This window comes from Cyprinus carpio, chromosome B23 (genome assembly GCF_018340385.1).
Source record: "Cyprinus carpio isolate SPL01 chromosome B23, ASM1834038v1, whole genome shotgun sequence".
NCBI classification, from domain to species: Eukaryota; Metazoa; Chordata; class Actinopteri; order Cypriniformes; family Cyprinidae; genus Cyprinus; species Cyprinus carpio.
In genome coordinates, this window is record NC_056619.1 from 7,157,259 (window position 1) to 7,181,296 (window position 24,038).

The window sequence follows — 24,038 nt, forward strand, 5'->3', positions numbered from 1 at the left end:
AACACACACATACACACAAATACAGCTACACTTCTGCTCTAGCTTTTGTGGTTCTGTTACTAGATCCGGTATAATTGCTTGTGCTTTTCCTAATTTGAATGTTGCTCTCAATGAAAGTGTCTATAAGTTACAGTAAATGTGTTAAATCTCCTTTTCTTACATATTCTACCTCATTTCATTCATCCCCATCATCTGATATTGCAAAGCTCAGCTATCCTCTGTGTGTGTGAGAGAGAGAGAAAAAAAATGAGCAAGAGCGAACAGGCATAATGCTGGACAGGCCTCATAAATTGCCTCTATCCAATTAAAAGCGAGATCATACATTACTGTGCAGCAGCTCAGCCAATCGGGAGCCCCTGCTGGTGAGTACAGCAGTAAAATATTGAAGGGCTGAGTGAGAAGAGGAAAGATCTTGCATGTATGTTCTCCTCTCCTTCTGCATCAGCTGATCTTCTCTCTGTCAGTTTAGTGTGAATGACACTGGACATCAGATGCCAAAGTGTTTTCTCTAAAGGCACAGCAGGAGAGAACATTTAAGGCAATATAGTGTTTTTCTGAGGCTTTTGGCTTGACACCTCTATAAGTTTCTCTTCGGGACATTTGGCACATATGGTAAGTGGCCATTTTAAAAGGTTCTGCCTGCATAAAATATCTTTTTTTATTATTTTAATTTTACAATAATTTTTATTATTGTTGTTGTCTATTTTGCCTTTTTATTAAATACTCAGAAATATGTTCTTATTACAAAATCCACATAGGTGATTTGGTACAGATTGGACTACTGTGTTTACCCAAAATCCAGCATTAGATCATACAGTATATTCCTTTACTACTATACTGACGGTGAACACAATGATTTATGTGATTAATTTGAAGGATAACTATAGGCAGAGTAAAACTCTCTCAATGCTTAGTTTTGTAACTGACTGTACTGGCAGTCGCTTTGCCCTGCAGAAATGTTAAAATAGGTGATGTTAAAGAGAGATTTTATGTGAGAGCAGAAGGAGAATTATTGTATGTTTTCTTTATATTAATATAATATTAAACTACAATATTTAATGAATTATAAAAATGGTTATTATTAAAACAATGAGAAATATCATACGAGTAATATTGATAGTTAAGCTATGAGCCCATTAACAGCTAAGGTAATCAAGGATTAAAAGTTCATTTTTATACAAATGATACAGTGAGTGATGCATTGCAAAACCATCAACCACTTTTGTAATTTTGTTTATATGCTTTCCGACCAGCAGAGGGCGCCATGCCTTATCATAAATGAAGGAAAAATAAACAATGACCAATTAGTAAGTATGTGCCACTAGATCACAATGTTTCTCTGAGACTAATCTGAAACAGCTTTTTAGACCTCAGCTCTTAAATATTTTTTTTTTTTTTTTTTTTTTTTTTTTTTTTTTTTTTTAGTTTTGAGGTCATTTATGTGCACCCTATGCTCAGTGGAAAACATACTTCTACCTCTAAAAACATACATACACATACAATTGACTGAAGTTTCCAGTTAAAATTAACTCTAGTGGAAGTAAAACACCAATTCCTTTTCATACGAATTGTGATTACAGAGGCAGATTATTGATTAATTACACGTTTCCTTGCACAATACTATTTTATAACCTCAAACCATTTTTATCATATTGGATGATGAAATACTATGTTATACCTCAAACCACTTTATCATAGTGGATGAATTTTTAATGAATACATTCTGACATTTGCATTACATCAACGGCTCCATATCTGTGGATTTCTGACATAGTAAACTTGCTCGGTAGCGCACCTGGTGCAGCATTGCTTGTGATATGAAGTTCTTAGAGTCCCACTGATCATGAAAGAAAAGTGCACTATTCAGTTTCATGAGGTCATTAAAGGCCTTAAACAATATGAATGAGGTTATGGGAGTCATCAAAGCAAGAAGTTTAAACTCATTAAAAAATCTGGTAAATCTGCCCCAACTAATCCATGTGAGATGGGCAATCGATTCATTACAGAGCAAGTACATCCGGTCTTCATGCTGGGCTTTGTTGACAAGCTGATTAATCTTAGGGCGGCAGAGGTGTACTGTGCGAGTTTCTACATTAGGGGGAGTGTGTAGGGCTATGTGTGTATGTATTTTCTGTTCATAGTGTGCATGTGAACATGAGAGAGTGGTGTTGTGTAAGCAGTGTAAAGGAGAGGAAAGTATGAGACTATAATGTAGGACAGAAGAAAGAGGGAGGAGCGTGTGTGGGAGACTGAGAGAATGGTACAGGCACATAAAGACAGAGGGGCACTGTGGGTGAGCATGAGAGAGAGAGAGGAGATGATGGAGTGGGTGTGCTGAAAGCTTCGAGCACTGCGGTATGTTGCAGCGCCCAGCCCCCATTGAGAGTGCAGCATACACACTTCAAACATTACTCTTATTCCAGTGTTCTTCTGTGTGATATTCACGACTCGTTTAACCACACCCGTGCGGTACATCAGAAATACTATTCCTGTCCTCTGAGAGCTTCGCTCAAACTGACGCGGTGTCATGGTCGGTCTTGATGTATGGGATGATGTCCACTGTCAAAACTGCATGTTCTCTTCTCTGAATGACCTTCAGATGCTTTCTCATTCTTTGATTGTACTGAAGTGATATTAAAAGTTTCATTAAACAAAACTGTCCTCCAGATGAATAACCGCAAACATTTCTACACCAGATACAATTTCAATATTTTGTACAAAGTACTCTGTTCTGTCGTCCTACTCAGTGCCATAGCAAAGGTGAAAGCAGTGCATTGCTTCTTGTACAAACTCATTTAAATGTGCTTTCAAAGAGCTATAAATGAAAAGCAGCCTTTAATATATAACGTCAATATATCTACATTACATTAGATTATCTAACCTGTGAATGCATCGTTTCAGATATAACCTAAATGTCTAAAAATATATTGCTTTATAAGGCCTGTCATAGCTCAGAAACAGTTATATTGAGAAACAGTTATTGCAAATGTATTATATCAGTCCGAGGACTCCAGGAAACAATTGCAAAACTGCCAAGCCATGTTTCACAAGGTCTGTGAAACTATGATAGGCAGCAGGGTGTACAGTTGACACATTTTTCTTTTGAACTCGGTTCAAATATATTTGTTCTATGATATAACAGAATCTGGCTCAGAATGCATTGTCAAAACTAAATGTGTTTATGTGTGTAAAATAACTCATGCCTTGGACCCGGTTATTGCACAAAAATAGCTGCTCTGGATTTTTTTAATACTTTAATGTAATAATTTAATAAATATATATTTTAAGTTAAATATGATAATAAGCAGTCAATATACACTGTATTGTTTATTATATTTTAATTACTTATATCTGAAAAATAATAGCAACTACAGACATAACTCGGAAAAAAGTGGAATATACATGCTGGTGGATATCTAGCTGGTTCCTGGTTTCAAGGTAAACCTTTCAACTAATCAGATTGAAATATTTTTTATCCCACTCTTGCCATGTTCCTGTGCAATAAACTATGCATCAGCTACACCTTAGACAATAACAAACAAGAGAAAACAGAGGTGTATGAGCAATACATTTTTATTGAGCTGACTAGAAATAGCATCCAAATACTTGATTTAGTGGTTTCGATGTGTTTTTACAGCTTGAACTTATACAGTAAGGTCCATATATATTTGGACACTGACACAATTTTAATAATTTCGGCTCTGTATCCCACCAGAGCAGAATTAATCAAGATTAAACTGAAGTGCAGACTTTAAGTTTTAATTCAAGGGGTTGAACAAAAATATAACATAAAATGCTTAGGAATTACAATCATTTTTATACACAGTCCCCCCATTTTCAGGGGCTCAAATGTAATTGGAAAATTAAATATAATCAAAAATGAAATGTTAATTTTTAATATTTTGTTGAGAATCCTTTGCAGGCAGTGATTGTCTTAAGTGTGGAACTCATGGACATCAGCAGAGACTGGGTTTCCTGCTTTGTGATGCTTGCCAGGCCTTTACCACGGCTGACTTCAGTTGTTGTTTGTAGGTCTGTATGCCTTTAGTTTTGTCTTCAGCGAGTGAAATGCATGCTCAATTGGGTAGAGATCAGAAGATTGACAGCAATTGCAGAATATGCCACGTTTTTACCTTTAAAAACTCCTGGGTTGCTTTTGCTGTATGTTTTGGGTCATCGTCCATTTGTACTATGAAGCGCCGTCTGATCAACTTTGCTCCATTTGGCTAAATCTGGGCATGAGGTATATCTCATACACTTCAGAATTCATCCAGCTGCTTCTGTCTTCTGTCTCATCATCACTAAACACCAGTAACCCAGTGCCACTGGAAGCCATGAACGCTCATGCATCACACTGCTCCATGTTTCACAGATGATGTATGCTTTGGATCATGAGCTGTAACAAGCCTTCTCCATACTTTTTTCTTTCCGCCATTCTGGTACAGGTTGATTTGTTTTTTTGGCAAAGTCTAATCTGGCCTTGTGGTGAAGCCTCTGTATTTGCTCTGGTGAAGTCTTCTCTTGATTTGATCTCTCGGCTGGATGTTGTGAAAGGGTTTTTCTTCACCATGAAGAGCATCCTCCGATCATCTACCACTGTTGTCCTGCGTGGACATCCAGGCCTTTTTATGCTGTTTTTATGTTCTTTTTTTCTGAAAATGTATACCAAACTGTTGATTTGGCTACTCCTAATGTTCCTGCTATCTCTCTGATGGATTTGGAAATAATGGAAATAACAATAGTCTGTTTTTGTTGTATAGAGAGATCCTTTGACTACATGATGTGGGTTCACAGCAACAGCTTCCAAATGCAAATGACTCACTTAGAATGAACTCCAGACCTTTAACCTGCTTAATTGATGTAGACATAATGAAAGAATAGCCCACATCTGTCCGTGAAACCATTGTCCAATTACTTATGGTCACTTGAAAAAGCGGGGAGGTACATATTAAAAAGCTGTAATTCCTTAACCTTTCCTCCAATTTTGATGAGAATACCCTCAAATTAAAGCTCAGCGTGTGCAGTGTGCACTTTAAATATGCTTTGGTCAGAAGCTAAAATAATAAAAAGTGTGCATGTGTCTAAATATATATGGACCTAACTGTAAATGTAACTATAAGTAGAAGACATTTTCTCTGATCTACAACAATACATATTATCCTACAGATTTAATATTATTTTTGGCATCCCTGTCATGTAAAGATAAAAAAAAAAATAATAAATACAAAGCTCAACTACATAATCAAACCTAACAGGGACAACAATTTAGAATAATTGCATCATTTACAGCCAGATGTATTGTCGAACAGCTGCTGTAATTAGCCATTGTGAGACAGTACAGTCTGAGCCCACATGGGTTAAACGCTCTTGTCCAGGCATTAGCCGGGGAGTGTGCAGTAGTTCCCCTTCATGATGCAATGCTTGAAGCTTTATGTATGTGTGCAGCAGAAGAGTGTTTTCAGACGAGCTTGAATTGCAGCCTTATTTCTTGTTATGGTGCTGTAAGAAGAGCGGAGAATTAAAGGAGGGAGTGAGAGAGAGGGGGGAAGAATTTAATCAAATTTAGACCTCCAAGAATAGAGGCGGAAAGAATAGAGAAGAGAAAGACAGAAAGAGGAGGAGGAAGAGAGAGAGGAACAGGGAGTTGTGGCAGGACAAACTGCAGGCAACACTGAAAATGCTGCAGTGAGCTGCATAATTAATCCAAAGGGAAGGCAGGGGAGGAGTCAGGGGCGGAGCTTAGCCCAGGCAGGACTGAGCACTGCTGTGCTCCTCTGATGCTTCGCTATTACTCTATTCCCTTTGTATTTTAGGCTGTTGTGTTCCTCTGTGATACTGGGAGGAGGTTACAGACAGAGGAAGACATCGCCGCTCTTCTACCATCGATTCATATTCAAGAGATGACAGGATTCTCAAAGAGTACAGGGTGTCCTCTGCATGTCTGTGGCAATGCAGCTCATGTTGTGCATCCAAAATCATTCAGATTCTCTAAATCACACTGAATGGATTCATGCATTCATTAGCCAGGAATAAAATGGCTGATTTCCAGTAAAGCAGTATTGAGTAATTGAACAGCATACAGAGAATCTTAAAAGCAGTTCTGCTGTGCTGTGAAAATGAAAGGAGAAAGAAAGGATGAATGGCATGTTATGGAACTAGCTGAAAAACACTGAAAGGGCTAACAAGCTTTGCAAGGTCAGAGCTGCTCCCATTTGTGCTGTTTTTTTTTAATAATATTAAGCTTAAAAATCTTACATGAACTTCAGTTGACCTGCGATGGAGCACAATAAAAGGACTTTCTGATGTTTGTACATTTTTTAAGTCATGCCAAGAGCAGTGACTGTATTCTTTACAGTTTTATTTTAAAGATAAATCAATCATAATGTGGTTTCTTAATAGAAGCATAAGGAGTAGTTCCACCTATATAGTGTCAATAAAGGAAACCTTTTCTCTTTGAGAATAAATAGTTTTATTCAATTAGACATTTATCACAGAATACAGCAATTTCTGTGACTAGATGACAAAATAACTTAAAAAAATCCATTAAAAATAAAATGTATTATTATTATTATTACATGATCATTTAATTGCAAACTACTGCTTTTACTGTTTTATCTCAATTATATTAGATGACAAAACACTGATTTTCTTTAGTAATAAAAATAATAAAAACAAAAACACCTTTAAAAATATTTTTTTAACACCTATATCCCCATTCTTAGCGAGTGCTCCAGCCGTGACCTAAAAACCCAGAATACTAATTTGCCATAGGTTCCTTTTCGAGATTTTGGGATGGATTTTTATAAGGGAGCTTTTCAGCTTATAAGTAAACAAAGGTCTGTGGTAAATATAAATTGATGATACTTTGACTATGCAGTTTGGTTATAACTTAAATTACACACTTATACTGAAAACAAAAAATCTGAAACAGTTATGTTTATTTCTTAAAACGTATGTTTGCAATTAGTAAATACTTCAGAATGTTTGTGGTGTGCAGTTCAAAACAAGTTATGTTCTATTATTCAGAATTCAGTAGTTCTTTAGCTAGCGTTAGCATATAGATAACTACCGATACTACAATGTTGTTAGAAGCTGCATTGCCGTTTATTGATGTAGATAAGCATGATCGTCTCTAAAGTTTTATGTAAATCACACTGTTACTAGTGAGTTTTAGAGAGCGGTCTATATTAATTCACTTACCCATATAACAAAAAAGAAGCAAATTGGGTATCAAATCTTTCTACCTTGTGTTTAATGTACTGATGGTAACTTTTATTTTTGTTGTCTTTGTCGTTTCTACATAAATGTACCAAGGTGAACATACTAGGACAGGCTGTGAACCTGTTTTGTCTTCAGACAGTCAACTATAACCTTTCGCTTTTAGTGAAACCCCAGGGTCATGTCATTTGCACATGCTAAGTTATATATAAACACTTTTTTTATAGAAAGTTATTATGTGTACAGTCTTCATGTGAGTGTACAGACTTCAGATGACTGCTGAAATTTTATAACTTCATGTGTAAACCTTTATAAATCAACACCAACCCACTGAATTCACCTTTAAGCCTTCATTTCATTGTAAACTGTTTCTCTCTTCTGTTTTTGCACAATTTTTATGAAATGATGATGAGAACAGGGTTGAACTAGACTTGAACATGCAGTGGCTGCATGAGCATCAAAGCTCATTGCATCTGACCACAAGATACTTCAACAGCTTAAGTATTTGATCATTACACACTTTAGCTGTTATTAGTATGCCAGTGGAGTGAGAGGTGTCTGAGGACTGCTCAGTAACCTGACAGTGATGTTGCGCTGGCTTTATGTCATATGGTGCTGTGGATTAGTATCCATTTTGGTGTCAAAGAAAGAGCTTCACTGTTAACCTTTCTGTGCTATCATAGCCACTTTTTACATCTCTACAGAGTGAAGTGCCACCAGAGATGCTTGATTCTCTGCTTCAGTACCATGTGCGTTTTTTTTTTTTTTTTTTTTTTTTTTTTTTTGGCTGCTGGCCTTAGTGCTGAATTTACAAAGAAACCAGCCTGGCTCTTTAAAGACCTTTTAACAACAGATCTGTTGTGAGCTCTGTTTATTTATAAAGACTGTTAATCGATAGTATACAATTTTGTTAAAGTCATATGATGGCAATGTTTTGCACTGAGTTTAACAGTCAGCTTCCAGAAATAAAAATTCCATTCATTTTCTCCATAGAGAAATGGATTTTTACCAAAAACTTTTAAACCTTTAAAGGCAGACCTACTGTGAGCTCTGAGTCTGCTGATGCTATATGCTTTTGTTGAAGCAATCAGTACACATTATTTTAAAATATATATTTTTTTAAATAATCATATTTTACAGCAGAATCCATGGTGAAAAATTACTGTCACAATACGGAAGGAGACCTCGGGGAGACAGACAGGTAAGTTAAAGCTCTTTATTAACAGTTTGATAAAGAGGGGAGAGATGCAGAGCGAATGGGTGAGTAACTCAAAGTCTTTGATAATGACTGGACTTAGTTCAGTTTGATAACAGATCCTTGTATCTCTTAACAGGTCCAACGGATGATGCCTAAGGCAAAGACAGGCGGGTAGCAGGAGAGAGTCCAGGTAGGAAAGTCAGGTAAGGAGTAGCGTAGTGAACTCAAGACCAGACAGAGTGCAACTGCAGTGATTGTGTATTTGAGCTAGTGTTGATGAGGTGGTTACAGGTGTGGCTGATTAGTACTCCGGTAATTGTGATCGGGTGTGTGAGGTGATTGGATCTGACGAGGCTGGATTATCCTTGACAGTACCCCTCACCCACAGGTGGCTCCCGATGCTCGCTGCAGATGTCGAGGACGGCCACGGCCCCTGGGTGCAGGACGATCAGGATGGAGGTTATGGAATTCACTGAGGAGTGAATGCAAGTTAATGCAAGGCTTTAGAAGGGAGACATGGAAGGTAGGTGCTATACGGTAGGGAGATCAAGCCTGTAGGTGACATCATTGATCTGCCTCCTGATGGTGAATGGGCCAATATAGCCGAGACTCAGCTTGCAGAAAGGTATTTGGAGACGAATGTCCTGTGTGGACAGCCAAACCTTATCTCCAGGTTGGTATTGAGGAGTGGGTAGGCGACTAGAGTCCGCTTGGATTTGGAGTCTCTAAACTGCCTGCTGGAGATGAACATGCGATGAGTCCCATACCCTCTCTCACTTTCTCTGAACCAGTGATTGACCGCTGGAACCTCAGATGGTTCTCCAGTCCAAGGGAAAGGGAGCTTGAAAGCCGAGTATGCACTGATATTATGTGAGGCCGGTGGTATTCTGCCTGAAGCAGTTTTGTGCATACTCGGCCTAGGGAAGGTAAAGGCTCCAGTGGTTCTGGTTATTATGGCAGTAGCTACAGAGATATCTCCTAATCTTCTGGATCTTTCACTCAGTCTGGCCATTTGATTATGGGTGGTATCTGAAGGTGAGGCTTACAGATACTCAGAGGAGTTGGAAGAAGGGCCACCAGACCTGGGAGATGAATTGGGACTCACGATCAGAGACGATATCCTCAGGAATGCCAAAGTTGGGAAACACATGATGGTACAACTGCTTTGCGGTGTCCATGGAGGTAGGTAGTTTTCTGAGAGGGAGAAGTTTGCATGCCTTAGAGAACCTGTCAGCCACAATGAGGATACATGTGTGAGATTCTGATTCGGGGAGGTCTGTGACAAAGTCGACTCCGATGTGGGACCAAGGTCGGTGGGGTATGGGAAGTGGCACCAGTTTTCCTTGTGGTAAGTGACGGGGAGACTTGGTGATGGCACAGACTTCTTGGGCCATATTGGGCCACTAGTACTGATTTTGGAGGAGCGAGAGGGTTTGCTGGCTGCCTGGATGTCCAGATCCTGGAGAAGAGTGTAGCGAGTCCAGAAGGGTAATGCGGAGAGCTGATGGAACATAGGTCCTCCCTTCTGGACCTCCAGGAGGAGCAGGCTCAGATTGAGTGGCTTGGTGGATTTCCTCATCAAGTGTCCACTGGATGGGACACACAATGATGGCTGGAGGTAGAATTGTTTCTGAGGACAATTGGTGGGCTGATGGAGACAAGAAAGGGCGTCAGCTCTTGCATTCTTGGTTCCCGGACGATAGGTAACAGAGAACTGAAAATAGGTGAAGAACAGAGCCCACCGCGTCTGCTGAGGGTTCAGGCGTTTGGCCTCACGGAGGTACTCCAAGTCCCAGTGATCCATGATGACCTGAAATGAATGTATAGCTCCCACCAGCCAATGTCTCCACTCATCCAGAGCAAGCTTTATGGCGAGTAGCTTGTGATTACAATATCATAATTCTGCTCCGCCCGGGGAAAGCTTGCGGGAGAAGTTTGCACAGGGATGGAGGATAGGAGGCTCTCCGCAGCGTTGCAATAAAACCGATCCTACCCTGACTGTGGACGCATCAACCTCAACAACGAACAACCTCTGAGGATCAGGATGGACAAGGGTAGGAGCAGTGCAGAAGCCTTCTTTCAGCTTCTCAAAACTCTCGAGGGATTCAGGTGTCCAGGACTGAGAATTGGGCTTGTTTCAGAGCATGGAAGTTAGAGAAGTGGTGATGAGACCTTGGTAAATGAAGTGGCAGTGGAAGTTGGAGAATCCCAGAAAGCATTGGAGTTCTTTAATAGTTTTGGGTTTAGACCAGTTACGAATGGCTTGGAACTTATTGTCATCCATCTGGATACCCTGGGGACTGATCACATATCTGAGGAACTTGGTGGTGGTGCAGTGGAACTCGCACTTCTCCAGCTTGAGGTAGAGGTGGTATTTCCTTAGCTGCTGAAGGACCTGCTCCATGTGGTGGCAATGTTCGACCTGATTCCGGGAGTATATGAGGATGTTGTGGGTCTCTCTATGTTGGTAGCACAGATGGGAAGGAGATGAGATGGTAGTGAGGAAATCTTGGTAATACAGTTCTGAAAACAGTACTCACTCTGGTAAAGAACTTTGTTGATATTTCAGTTAATGATGGGAGAATATAGGGGCATCCTGGGATGATCTCCGTGGTCAAATCCTCCAGCACCAGAAAGGAGATGAGCTCCTCATGAAGGCACCAGATGTGGAGCGTGATGGGAGAGCGTAACTGAATCTTGCCACGGCCCAGCAGTTTTCCCTGGATGGTGAGGATGTTCAAGACTTGAGCAATTTTCTGAGGTTTTAGCTGTAGCCATTGGAGTGTGGCCAGTGAGATGATGTTTCCAGAAGAGCCAGTCTACAAGAGCTTGCAATGAAAGGGATTGGTGAGATAACATTAATGACACATTCATACGAGTCAGAGTTGCTATCTGAGGACTGAGCTGGATGGTACTCACCGCTGGGCGTGCTGGTCGAACAGGGCAAGAGCAAATCAAATGTCTATTCTCTCCACAATATAGACAGAGTCCTGAAGTAATCCTACAAGTGCGCTCCTCACGGGTGAGATGATATTAATCAACTTGCATGGTTTCTGGTGCTGGAGGGGTTGAGGCAGGTGAGATCGGTGAAGAGAGTGGCACGCCTTGCAGGCATGTAGATGCTGAGAGATCTTGATGGCCTTCTGAATGAAGCTTTCCAAGCCCACATCATCATAAATCACCATTTGTAATCGAATGTTGGTGTTGAGCCCTTGATGAAATGCGGCGAGTAAGGCCACCTCATTCCAGCCACTAGTCAATGCCAGAGTGTGAAATTTGACTCATTCGCTGATGCCGTGTCCTGGCTGATGCGGAAGAGCTGATCATGGACAGAGATCTCTGTGGCGTCGTGACTGAACACCTCTTTGAAATGGGATGTAAAGTCTGCTTGAGTGTGAATAGCAGGGCTGTTAAAATTCCAAATGGATTGGGCCCATTGAAGTGCACTGCCAGCGAGATGAGAACTCTGCGGGGAACTCCCATTCGCATGAAGCACTGTGAATGACGTAATCAAGTCGGGCAAAACAATCACATTGAAATCCATCACAAGACCTGCTATTCTATACATTAATAATACAATGATTCATAGTAGCCTCTCGGTAATAGAGCTCTAAATACTGCACTTTCGAAATGATTTAAGTTTAGATATTGACTGTTTGGTCTAAGGGCACCGCAGAGGTGCATTAAAGTCAAGACAGAGGTTTTTTGTGCTGTAGTAAATTTGCCCCATGTCCACCATCTGCTGTCTGCCAGAGAATGGACGTGTGAGGCAGGAGAGTGCAAAGGAATCATTGATCAAAGCTGCTGTTTACTTCTAGTGTTGAGCAAGAGCAAAAGAGCAAGAGAGAGGGAGAGAGAGACAGAGAGAGAGTCTGGCCTCCCAAGTCATGAATGCCAAATCAGGCCTGCAGAGCAGTCCTGCCTTTTCAACACTGTAAACACTTCAAACACTGCACTGAAGTGCAGTGAAACAATAAGGATGTTCACAGACCAGAATTTAATAGAAAATTGGAGATTTTTTTACCTGAAGCAACAAAGGCCCCAATTTACTTCAAGCAAAATCAAAGAACAAACTGCTTCAACGTAATTTCAAACAAAACCAGGCCAAAACAAAACTCATTTTTTATTTAGTGATTTTTTAAATTTATTTAAATATTTATTTAAAAAAAAAACTTTTTGGATGAATATTAGCTACTTTCTGAGACTCGCCAGTATTGTGCCATGAGTGTGAGGTTTTGCTTTCTTGGCACAGACATACCTCTGTCTGCATTTGCTCTCTTCAATGAGTGGCTGAGTGGAGTGACAGGTTCAGTGGAGGCTGTGTGCTGTCTGAGAGAATAAATAAGACTTTCTGTTGCTTCAAACTTTCTATCTGAATGATAAGTTTTACAGTGCAGCCATTGTTTTTAATTTTATGCAGACAATGTCTCGGCTATAAGTCAGGATAAATTTACAGTGCAGTACGGCCGTTTGAAAGTGGCTTGGAAGAGTGCTGGTAGTCTTTGGTTGCATTTCAGTCACTATTTCATATTTGTTCTGTTGTCTGACAACAGAAACAGAAAAAATATGTAATTGAGAACAGCTTTATTGAGAATATGGTTGTATTTAATACAGCATGTGAGCACAAAGAGTAGGGTCAAAGCAAACAGATCCAAATGGGTGATATTTAGCACCATAAATATGCTAGGTAGCTTACAACATAATTTAGTGACATTTCGATCAGACTTTAGCTGCTTTCCATTGAAAATAGTTGGCGACAGTGGGTTTATTTTTTCTGTTCAGTCCTTCGAAGTCAGATGTGAGTAAATGCATGAACACACTTGAGAGCATCTTTATAGTCAAAATTGCAATTGAAAGTGAAATACACTTTCACATTTACTACTGAAAGTCACTTGCTTTAAAGAAATCTATTGTACAAAGTGCAATATAAATAAACGTGATGTGACTTGACTCCCGAATTGCAGAGCTGAAGCAAACATTTTCCACAATACTATGATGTGACGCTTTCTTAACTGCTGTTTTCTCACCAATGTCATTTTTGTTGTGTTTATTTGGTTACTGAGAGGAACATATTCACATATTCATCCAAACGCCGCTGTCAGTAGCATGTGTGGCATCAGTGTGTTCGCTAACAATAAACAACTGTTCAGGTATTTCTGACTTCTTTTTACCCCTGAGTGATAAATTTAATCTTCACATTGAGTATAGCAAAACAGAGAGTGTAGGAAACACGTTAAAATGAATAATGAAATGTTTACAGAGGCATCAAAAAATACCCAAAAGGAAAGGCACTGAACTGACAAATTGAATATGAAAAGACTTCAGCACATTGTCTGCTGTCCTATGCTTATATGACTAATAGAGTGAGAAAGTGTTTTTTCAGCATAAAGATAATAAATTGAGAAGTTATTTGAAAAAATAATTTCCCCTTTAAATGGCGTTTTTACACTGCCATCAGTTGCATTATCTTATAAGTCATATAGAAATTCTGCACCAGTGAAGTGTGCAATTCTTTTAGCGAGTACAACATAAATGCATGTCACAGAAATCACCGGTGGTGCAAATTAACATGCCAATAAACATAAACACTGAGATGTTATGGAATAATTTAAGTCTCCTTACAAGCATTTAACTACTGTACTGTCCTATATGTGTGATATCACAAACTACTAGTCTAACTGGAAAATCAGCTGACAATTCACACATTTAAGACGAGTGACACTAAACAATGTATGTCATTTGTGTATTTGCCGAATTGAGGCGCTATCCACATTCTCCCTGAGGGGCTCGAGTCATTTGGCTTTAAAGCTCACAGCAGTTCTCCTCAGGAGGCTGATACCACCACAATTACCACATGGCTTCTAACTGAGAATCGATTAGTCCTGTCCTCTCCTTTCCTGGCCTTGATTGATTGTTGATTCAGCTCCAAGATTACAGAGCCATGTGTAATTTGGTGATAAACATTCACACCTTGAAAATGAAATGACTGCAGGTGTGTGACCATGTGTAATTTGGTGATAAACATTCACACCTTGAAAATGAAATGACTGCAAATTGAACTTTATGCAGCTTTTTTTTTAATTAACCTAGAAAAGTAGCCATGTGTAATTTGGTGATAAACATTCACACCTTGAAAATGAAATGACTGCAGGTGTGTGATTTTACTTGGCTTTGTTTCTCTTAATGGGAACAGATTTGGGGAAACATCACATCACTTGCTCATCAATGGATGCTCTGCAGTGAATGGGTGCCGTCAGAATGAGAGTCCAAACAGCTGATAAAAACATCACAAAGATCCACAAGTCATCCACACCACCAAAGTCCATCAATTAATATCTGGTGAAGTGAAAAGCTGTGTATTTGTAAGAAACAAATCCTTCGGCTAAAATATGAGTCCTCAATCCATATTATTTCTCTCCAGTGAAAAATATTATCTCATCTGAAACATCACTTTTCACTTCACAAGATGCTAATTGATGGACTGGAGTGCTGTAGATTACTTGTGGATTATTGTGATGTTTTTATCAGCTGTTTAGACTCTCATTCTGACGGCACCCATTCACTACAGAGGATCCATTGGTGAGCAAGTGATGTAAGGCTACATTTCTCCAAAACTGTTCCAATAAAGAAACAAACTCATTTACAATTGATGTGATTCTATGTTTATCTAATTGTGTAAGTATAAATATTTTTAATAATTTTCAATTTAGATAATGAAATATTTATCTTGCTATATTTTTTAGACTAGCAGAACTATGTGATACAATAACTTTATAATGCCTTAAGCTTTAAGATAAGTCTCGCCTTTTCTCCCTTAATACAAGCTCTAGTCCAAGATAACTTGAGGCTGGGATGAATACAAATTTTGTTTAAAGAAAACAAATATGGCTTGATATCTGCAGTGTAAATAATGTGGCCTACATTATTTACAAGGCAGATATTAAGGCATTTGTATACTGTATTCCTAGAAGACCACAACTAGTCTCTACGACACTAAAAAATAATCCAAGCAGCAGGCAGAACAACACTAAAGACCAGTTGATATAAATGTCATACTGTAAAATGTTTAAAGAAAACACATTTGACTGAGACAGATAAAAAAAAAGAAGAAGAAGAAGAAAAAACTATTAAAACTCTCTGTTCCTCATGTCCATTTTCTGCAGTGAAAAATAGAAATCATAAAAACCATTTATAACAGCTTTCAGAAATACAAAGCAGAACTGAACACAGCTGTATATTAAAGGATGCTCACTCACATGAGATGAAGACTCCTGTCATCCGGTCGTCTGATAAAAGCAGTTTAAATTTACATTAACCGGGTCATTTCACGGGGGCAGACACGTTAAAGTCAAAACATGACCAGCTGAATACTTCTCATTTTACTGTCCAATGGCTTTGGACCTTTTCAGAACATAAACAAAATACTGACTACACATTAAACATAATGACAACAGTCTATTTTCTTTTGTAAATAATTCTCAATTATATAATTAAACAAAATATCCTGCAAAAAGGATCCTGTCGCATATTCAAAAGCCTGAAGGGCTAAAGGTTAATACTCACTGTCAGTTAGTCATACTGCATTACTTTCACTGTTTGCCTCTGGGAAAGATTATAATAATTTGCATTTAAGTAAGAAAAGTCAAAGCATGTGCTTATGCACAAGATGAAAACTGAATCTATTTTAGATTATTACGTGTCACGGTACACTTACAGTGAACCCGGTGTTCAATGGTGAATCATCCAGAGAAACATAACTACATTCAAATCTGCAAGACTCTCTTCAACTCAAAAGAAGATATTTTGGAAGGTGTTTCAGTGCTTATTTGTCCATACAATGAAAGTCAAAAGGTTCCAGTGTTGTTGTGCTGTTGGAACTTATTGACTTACTTTATTGTATAGGCAAAAGCAGTTGAAACATCAGACTCAATTTTTTACTTTAAGTTTTTATTTATCCTTATACTGTATTTAAAACATGTACAGTATGAAGTTGGTCTCATCACTATTTTTTATGAATATCTAAAGCAGGTATTTTTATATACTGTACATATCAGAAGTTTTGTGTGTAATTTCAAACAGCATGTCACAGCACAGTATAATATTTGCAGTCCATTCATATCGAGCCACAGAGAGCTGTAATTAATCAGCAGCTGAGTGAACATTATTTTCAGGCGTGATCGTTTGGAGCTGTAAAGGGAGTTGGTGATGGATGACTTTGGTTCTCCACACAAGCAGCAGTCCTTGTGCTGTCCAAGAGAACAGCTGGGGGAGAGCCAGTCACCGGCCAATAGATTTATCACCACACTCTTTAGGAAAAAGGACTTTTCTTAGTAACAGATAATCAAATACAAAACAGAAGAGAAGTAAACCACAGAGTTATGAATCTGGAACATTTCAGGCCTTCGGGTCAGATACCTGTGCAATAGTCTCTGCACCCCTACAAACCGCCCATGGACTGCTCACAGACCGTCTGATGCAAATTACAAAGCTCTGACAAAACAGCATGCTCACATCTGATTTGCTGGCCTCATGCAATTTAAGGTAGGCAGCATACACAATTTTTATCTACTCTGCTGTGAAGTTGATAGTGTTCAGTTACATTACATAAAAAGCAACTTATTATGATGACTTTTAAAATGTAACATTTGTTAAACATTAACATTTATATAAATGAATGATCAGGGAGAAATAAACAGTATGTGATTATTATTAGTTTGAACCTGGTTAGGCTGACAGCTCTTAAAAATGGTATTTGTAAAATTAATTAGTATTTATTTCATCTAGTACATAAATAGGACATTTTGCACTTTATTGAGTGAGTCAGATGTCCATTCAGTCACCGGTTTTAGGTAGTTCATGCAGTGAAAGATTCGTTAGACTGAGTCAAACTGGCTCATACGAGTCATTTGTTCATGAATCAGTCGTCTCAGGCTGCACAGCATTGATTCAGTTTGCTCTTGAATCAGACTTCAATAGTTGCACTTTTTTGATTTGCTAAAAAGAACAAGCTCAGAGTAATTTATTTGACAGTTGGACTTTGTTGATTGAACCGATTTGACTGATTAAAAAGAACTAATTAAAAAGAGAAAGTTCAGAGTCATATTGGTTCATGAATCAGTCTACGCTTTTGATTCACTAAAAGACAGCTAATTTAGATTCATTTTCCGTGAATCATTTTCCCAGTTGCACTATTTTGTTTCACTTGAAAGAAGTAGCTCAGAGTCGTTTGTTCATGAATTGGTCTTGGCTTTTGATTCTCTAAAAAGAACCAGCTCCGAGTCATTTGTTTGTGAATCGATTTATACTGGTTGCGCAGAATGTTTTTGATTGACTTAAACACTTTCATCTAGGGGTGGAGTATCCCTTTAAAAGAACCAGCTCATACTTGAGTGAATTTTGTTCATGAATCGGATTTCAGTCATGCTGTATTTGTTTGTGTTTGTTTTGTGGCAAATAATATTTTATCACTTTACCATCAATCCAGACTGCAAGATGACAGCTTGGGTGATTTATTATTTCTTTTGAAACAGCTACTATATTTGAGCAGCAGAAACACAATGTAAGTAACTATGCACAACATGCCGTTAGAACGCTTTCAGTAAAAGAGTGATGAAGACATTGAAGTCTACTAGTAGTTTTTCACCACATCTCATTTATTTTGTGGTCAGTGTGAGAAAAGTATTCCAACAAATGGTGTGTAACCTGAGTGTGGATGATTGAAAACTAAAAAAAAAAAATTGTATATATAGGCCTGTTGTATAACAACTCATGTCAGGCTGTTGGAGTGAGCAATTGCAAGGAATAATCAGTCTCTATATCTTTAAAGGTTAGCCAGCCTTTAATGTCATGTAAAAATATGAACTTTGGAGGGTCAGTCTCATTGTGAGACTGCAGGGTAGTTACATGAGAGTTGTGTAGTGTGCATATGTGTCACTTTTATCACACCACTTCACCCCATCCAGGCCCATAACTTGTCTTCTTTCCATCTAGACATTCTGACATTAAATGTGCATATCGATTGGCTCCTATCTCTCTTCTCCACAGCTCTTTCTTGGTGATTTAGCCACACCACTTGATGAATATTTATAAAGGCCTGCGGATGAACTGAAGGTTTCACAGTTATGCAGGTGGTGATGCTGGTGAAATATAGCTTGTTCTTCTCTGATACTGTTTGTGAATTCAGCTGAAGGTGATGACTGAGGCTTTCTGTTCATGTACGCTGACTTTCACTCACTGCTGAATCTGCTCTCCAGCTACAGGAAACGCTGAAAGTCACCTAGACTGATATTTTTGTGATTGGAGTGGCTGATACTTGTGACCTTAGCTGCTTCTTATTATATGTTTTGCCACAGCATTGTGTCAGGAAGGAGACATTTTCCTCAAGTCCTCAAGAAATTACTTTCCAACTATTGCTTAGTGTACACTCTTTTCTTGTCTTGCCGTCGGTCACTGTCATCTTAATTTGGTTTACAAAAAGCAGAAACAACAACAGTGACAACTAACACACTTTACAAATCTAAACAAAAAGAACATCTAATATATATTATATAATATGTATTACTAAGCTTACTCTATATGGTTCACAAATTTGCGATCAGTGAGATTTGTGAAAGTTTTTGAAAGATGTTTTCACCAAGGCTGCATTTATTTGATCTAAAATAGGCCAACAGTAAAAACAGTAATACCGTAAGTGTGAAATATTATTGCAATTTAAAATAACTGATTTCTTATTTGAATATATTTTGAAATGTAATTTATTTCTGTGATCAAATCTGAATTTTCAGCATCATTACTCCAGTCTTCAGTGTCACATGATCCTTCAGAAAAATCATTCTAATATGCTGATTTGCTACTCAGGAAAATGTCTTATTATTATTATTGATGCTGAAAACATTTGTGCTGCATACATATGCTACATATATAGACGTTATATGAAAAAAGTTTCAGAAAGTTTTCACTGTTTACACACATCTGTTTAGTGCATTCTCACTAACCTGAAATATTTTAAACTGAACCCTTATTTAAAAAAAAAAAAAAAAAAGCTAAAAAAGTTAAAATAAATATATTTTACTGTGGTGTTTTACAAGACTGCATCTAAGTCATGAGGGGGAAAATAAAAATAGGCCAGCAGAAGAGAATGAGTCCTAATTGCTGTATGAAAATGCTCTCTGATATCTGCCAACTGTTCTCTTAGGCATTCTGCACTTCTTTGAACGTATCGAATGCAAAAAGGCAGCTCTTTTAACTGAGCACAGCTCCACATGCAGTATCAGCAGTTTAGAGACAAAAGCCAAACTCATTACATAACCTCTATGCTGACTGTGACAGACACCCAACTGTCAGCAATCTGCCACGGCACACAAAACTCTACCATCTTGTGCCGCATTTACTCAATGAAGAAATTCAGGGCTTGTCTCCATTTACAGGACTTTGTGTTCGGACCCGTGTGACCATTTGAAAGCAAATGCAAGCCTATTATTTAGCCAAATACTACTGAATGTTGCTGTATTTACTAGTATTTGTTGTAGCACAGTGTCGAGTAGCATGACATATGCCAAAAAAAAAAAACCCATTCATTTTCAAAGATTGCTGCATTTTCTTATAGCTGGGAACCTCAAGGTCAACCTCTAAGAATCCCTGCGGCATTTCCAGCTGTTTTTGAGTATTTATGCACCTTTATACTTATGTTTGGTTACTATTACAAGCTGAGATATTACTGTATGTTGAGCTGGTCACACCTGCTCTCTGTGATTGTGTGTCTCTCTCCAGAGGGCTGCTTTAGTGTTGGCTCTGCTTGTGAGTAAATGAAAGCCTAACTCCCAATCTCCTTCCACGGGGCTTTTCTGCACAATGTGTGGAAAGCTGTTGCAAGAAGGAGGGGTTTGCTTGAGGGTCTCGTGGTCCTTATGCCTTGTTGGAGGCTGAACTGAGACCAGGCTTAAAGGAAACTGAAGAGGAATAATTTAATGGTGATTCGGAGACATGTTCTCGGTTACGTGGACATGCTGTAAGGGAATGCTTGTCTTTCTGGTAGCTGTACATCTCTATTATGTACTCCGTTAACTGTGAGACTATATTGGTACGTTTGACGACAAGTTTGCGACCTGCAGAGGGTGGTACAGAGATGTTATCGTTACACTTTTTCGAACATGAGTTGGTCAAATGCATACCTTTAGTTCTGACAACAGTATCTGACTTTCTCGCACATCCATTGTTTTTGTTTTAACTTTCATATATAATGTTGTTTTTATTGGCATGTTCAATCTTCATCTTCAAGTAGTTCTTAAAATGAAGAGAACAGCTGTGAGTGTTTCCACCTAGTGGACCCACCAGTTAGTGCAATCAATTTTACAAGAATCCTTAAAAACAAGAGTGGCCAACTTAGGTCCTGGAGAGCTTTAGTGCTGCGGAGATTTGCTCCCACCTTGAAAAAAAAAAAACATCTGCATGTAGCTTGCTACCTTGATTAGCTTGTTCGGGAGTGTTTGATTAGGGTTGGAGCAAAACTTGGCCACCCCTGGTTAAAAAGATCTTTCATTCAAAATTTTGTCTTAATTTACCCACCATCATATCATTCTAAGCTTTCTTCATCATACAAAATGCATGTGTCATTTCAAGTCTGGGATACTCTAGTCTACTCAACTTTTAAAATCTGAACAGATTTTAAAACACCAGACATCGTATAGCTGAGGACCTGTTATAGAGGAAAAATTGGGCATCACACACTAAATGACTTTCAGGTTGTCATGACTCAAACTCAGACTCAAAATTAAAACAATATGTGTTCTAAACTTGGCTCCTTCTACTAGAAAAGTCTGAAGCAAAAAAAAATTGGTGTCTGTGCCCATCATACGGATTTTCTGTAAAATCTGTCAACTTCGACTGCCCAAAGTATGCAGACTCTCAGACTTTCGGCAACTAATGACTGCAATTTCAGACAGCATATCCAGACAAAAGTTGTGTTGTGTATTCCAAACTCTGGTATACAATATGTCATACTTGAATTGCAACCTTCCACACTACACTCTCAGATAAAAAGGCACAAAAGCTGTTACTGGGGCAGTGCTTTTTCGAATGTATGCTTCTTTACCTTTAACCCTAAAAGGGACGACGTATCCTGATGGATACAACCATTTGAGAAGCTTGTTGGGAGAAGGAGTGAAAGCAAAGGTCTCATTTCTTGGTTTCATCTTGAAACGGTGTTTGTTGTGAATATCTAGATGAGGTGACTTTTCTTTCTACATTCTTTGTTTAGCTCACAGGAAGCGTTTAAAACAGCATGTCCGCATGTCGTGGGAAATCTACTCACCCTCCGATAAAAGTTGATCTAGTTCACATATTTACACATGTTGGAGGGGACTTACCGGTTTAAAAAGCTGTTGTTCAGCATTAGCTTATTAGGTTTACATTGAATTTTATAAATTAAATGCTTATTTTTTTTGTAATCTGTCAGTTGTTGTTTGTATTTAGTGGGATACATCACCCTTTTATTTTTTTAATTAAATGTTTATTTTTTTGTTATAGACTGTGTGTATATCATTGGAAAGGTCTGGCAGTCAAGATTCCATATCTGGTGACTGTTTTGTAATAGAAGTCATATTGTGACAGAAAATGATTGATTTGTGACACAAAACTGCATTAGAAAAATTCAATAGGGATTGGGTGTAACCCAGTGGTTATTTTTGGTATAGTGCCCAAAGAAAATCTCACAGGAACAACAATTTTTGTGATATCAACTTCAAATTTGGAACATAAATCGGTTAGATATATGGCTTTGATTTTATAGCAATTTAAGAGTGCAACATATTTTATAAAAGATTTATTTTATATAAAATTAAAAAAAAAAAAAAAATTAGTAACAAGCATTGATAAACAGGTGTTCTGCTTCCAGTGAACTTATACCCCCAAAGGGGCGACGTATCCTGGGGATACAAACATTAAAATCAAATATAAGAGTCAAGTTTAGAAAAAAAATCATGAAATTGTATTATCCCAATAAGATGAAAAACAGCATTACATATATATATAATGTCTCTTTATGGGTTTGCCCTTTTTAGGGTTAAGGTACTAATATGCATGCTTTTGTGCCTTTTTTCAGAGAGTGTACTTCTTGAAACATGCTTGAAATATAATCCAATTGACTTTCATAACAAATGGAAAAACAGCTGAAATGTTCTTTGTATTCCTTTGTGTTGTAGGTTCTCTCAGAAAAAAAAGAGGGCAGTACCCTTTGGTGGTAATAGGGCTAAAAAAAAAAGTTGTACCTTTTTGGTGTTTTTGCCTTTATTATGATAGGACAGTACTCGGACAGAAAGTGAAGTGGGAGGGAGATAAGGGCATGGGATTAGGAAAGTCCACGAGCCAGGAATCGAACTCGGGATACCTGAAGCACAACAGCACTATATGTTGCTCTGCTGCTCACAAGGGTATTAAGCACCGTAAAGGTGTACTTTTTTGAAACGGTGCCATCCCAGTGACAGATTTTGTACCAATTTTTTTTTTTTTTTTTTTTTTTCTGAAAGTGTATTTTTTACAGCCCTTAGTTGATATTTTGTGTCACATGACTTGCTCAAAAATATTACAAACCCTGTAGACCAGTAGTGTTCAATCCTGCTTCTGGAGGGTCGCTATCCTGCAGAGTTTATCTCCATTCCTCATTAAACACACCTGAACCAGCTAATCAAGGTCTTCAGGATTACTAGAAACTTTCAGGCAGGTGTGTTGGGACAGATTGGAGCTTAACTCTGTAGGACGTTGGTCCTCCAGGAGCAGGACCAGACACCCCTGCTGTAGAATTGAGCTGATTTTGTATCTTTAGCTAACCAAATACTCATGGAGAAGAGCACATTTTCTTTATAGAGATATAATACATTTATAGCAAGATCTTTCTGCTTTGTTCCTTGTAAGAGTGCTTTGACTATTGCTTTTAAGAACAATTTTGCACTTTACACCACAAAGGAAGCGGCATGTAATTTTGTCCTCTATTCTCTCTTCGTTTATGTGTTCTCATTCCTGGAATTGAATCATCAGAGTGGACAGAAGCGCTTAGTGATTTCAGCCTGGACACTGAATCATCAGAGTGGACAGAAGCGCTGGATGCTTTTTGTTATTTTTTGCTGGTTTTTTGGTTTTTTTGTATTAATGTTTGGCATTTTGTCCTATTGGGAAACAAACAAGTAGGAGAAAGATCCAATTACCTTGTTTGTGTGGGGTCTGCCACATTAGGTTTGTTTTTTTCATGGTTTGGGAGGGCTAACAACCATAATATTATCAAGGGGGATCTGAGCTTCTGCCTCAGAGCGTTTTTGTTTGGGTCTGTGTGTTTTTATTTGCAATAGTCGTCTTTCGGATTTCTCCTAGAAGGTCAACGCCAAATGATGCTTCCTGGTACCTCCTGTCTGTCTGTGCATCCAACAGGAAGAGCTAACAAGACAGAGCGTAGGTGTAATTCGGTTATGGATTTGGCTGTGTCAGAATAATACCATTTTTCATATGTGTGTGGCTGGTCACAATTGTTTAGGATCGGTTCGAAAGAGTGAGGACATAGAAATGAAGAAATTAAAGATTTGTGTAGTTTCTCAGGGGATGAGCTAGTCATGGATGAGCAAATCTTTTAATGTGT

The 24,038-nt window shown here is 38.3% G+C and overlaps 1 protein-coding gene across 1 annotated transcript in view; it reads left to right on the plus strand.

The window, feature by feature from the left end:
• The first annotated feature begins 416 nt into the window (after positions 1 to 416).
• The window catches only part of LOC109081822 (synaptotagmin-2-like), a 62,747-nt gene continuing 39,125 nt past the window's right edge, over positions 417 to 24,038 (plus strand). Inside the window, exon 1 of the mRNA XM_042751285.1 lies at positions 417 to 612. The gene's annotated coding sequence lies outside the window, so the exon portion shown is untranslated. The remainder of the gene's footprint in view (positions 613 to 24,038) is intronic.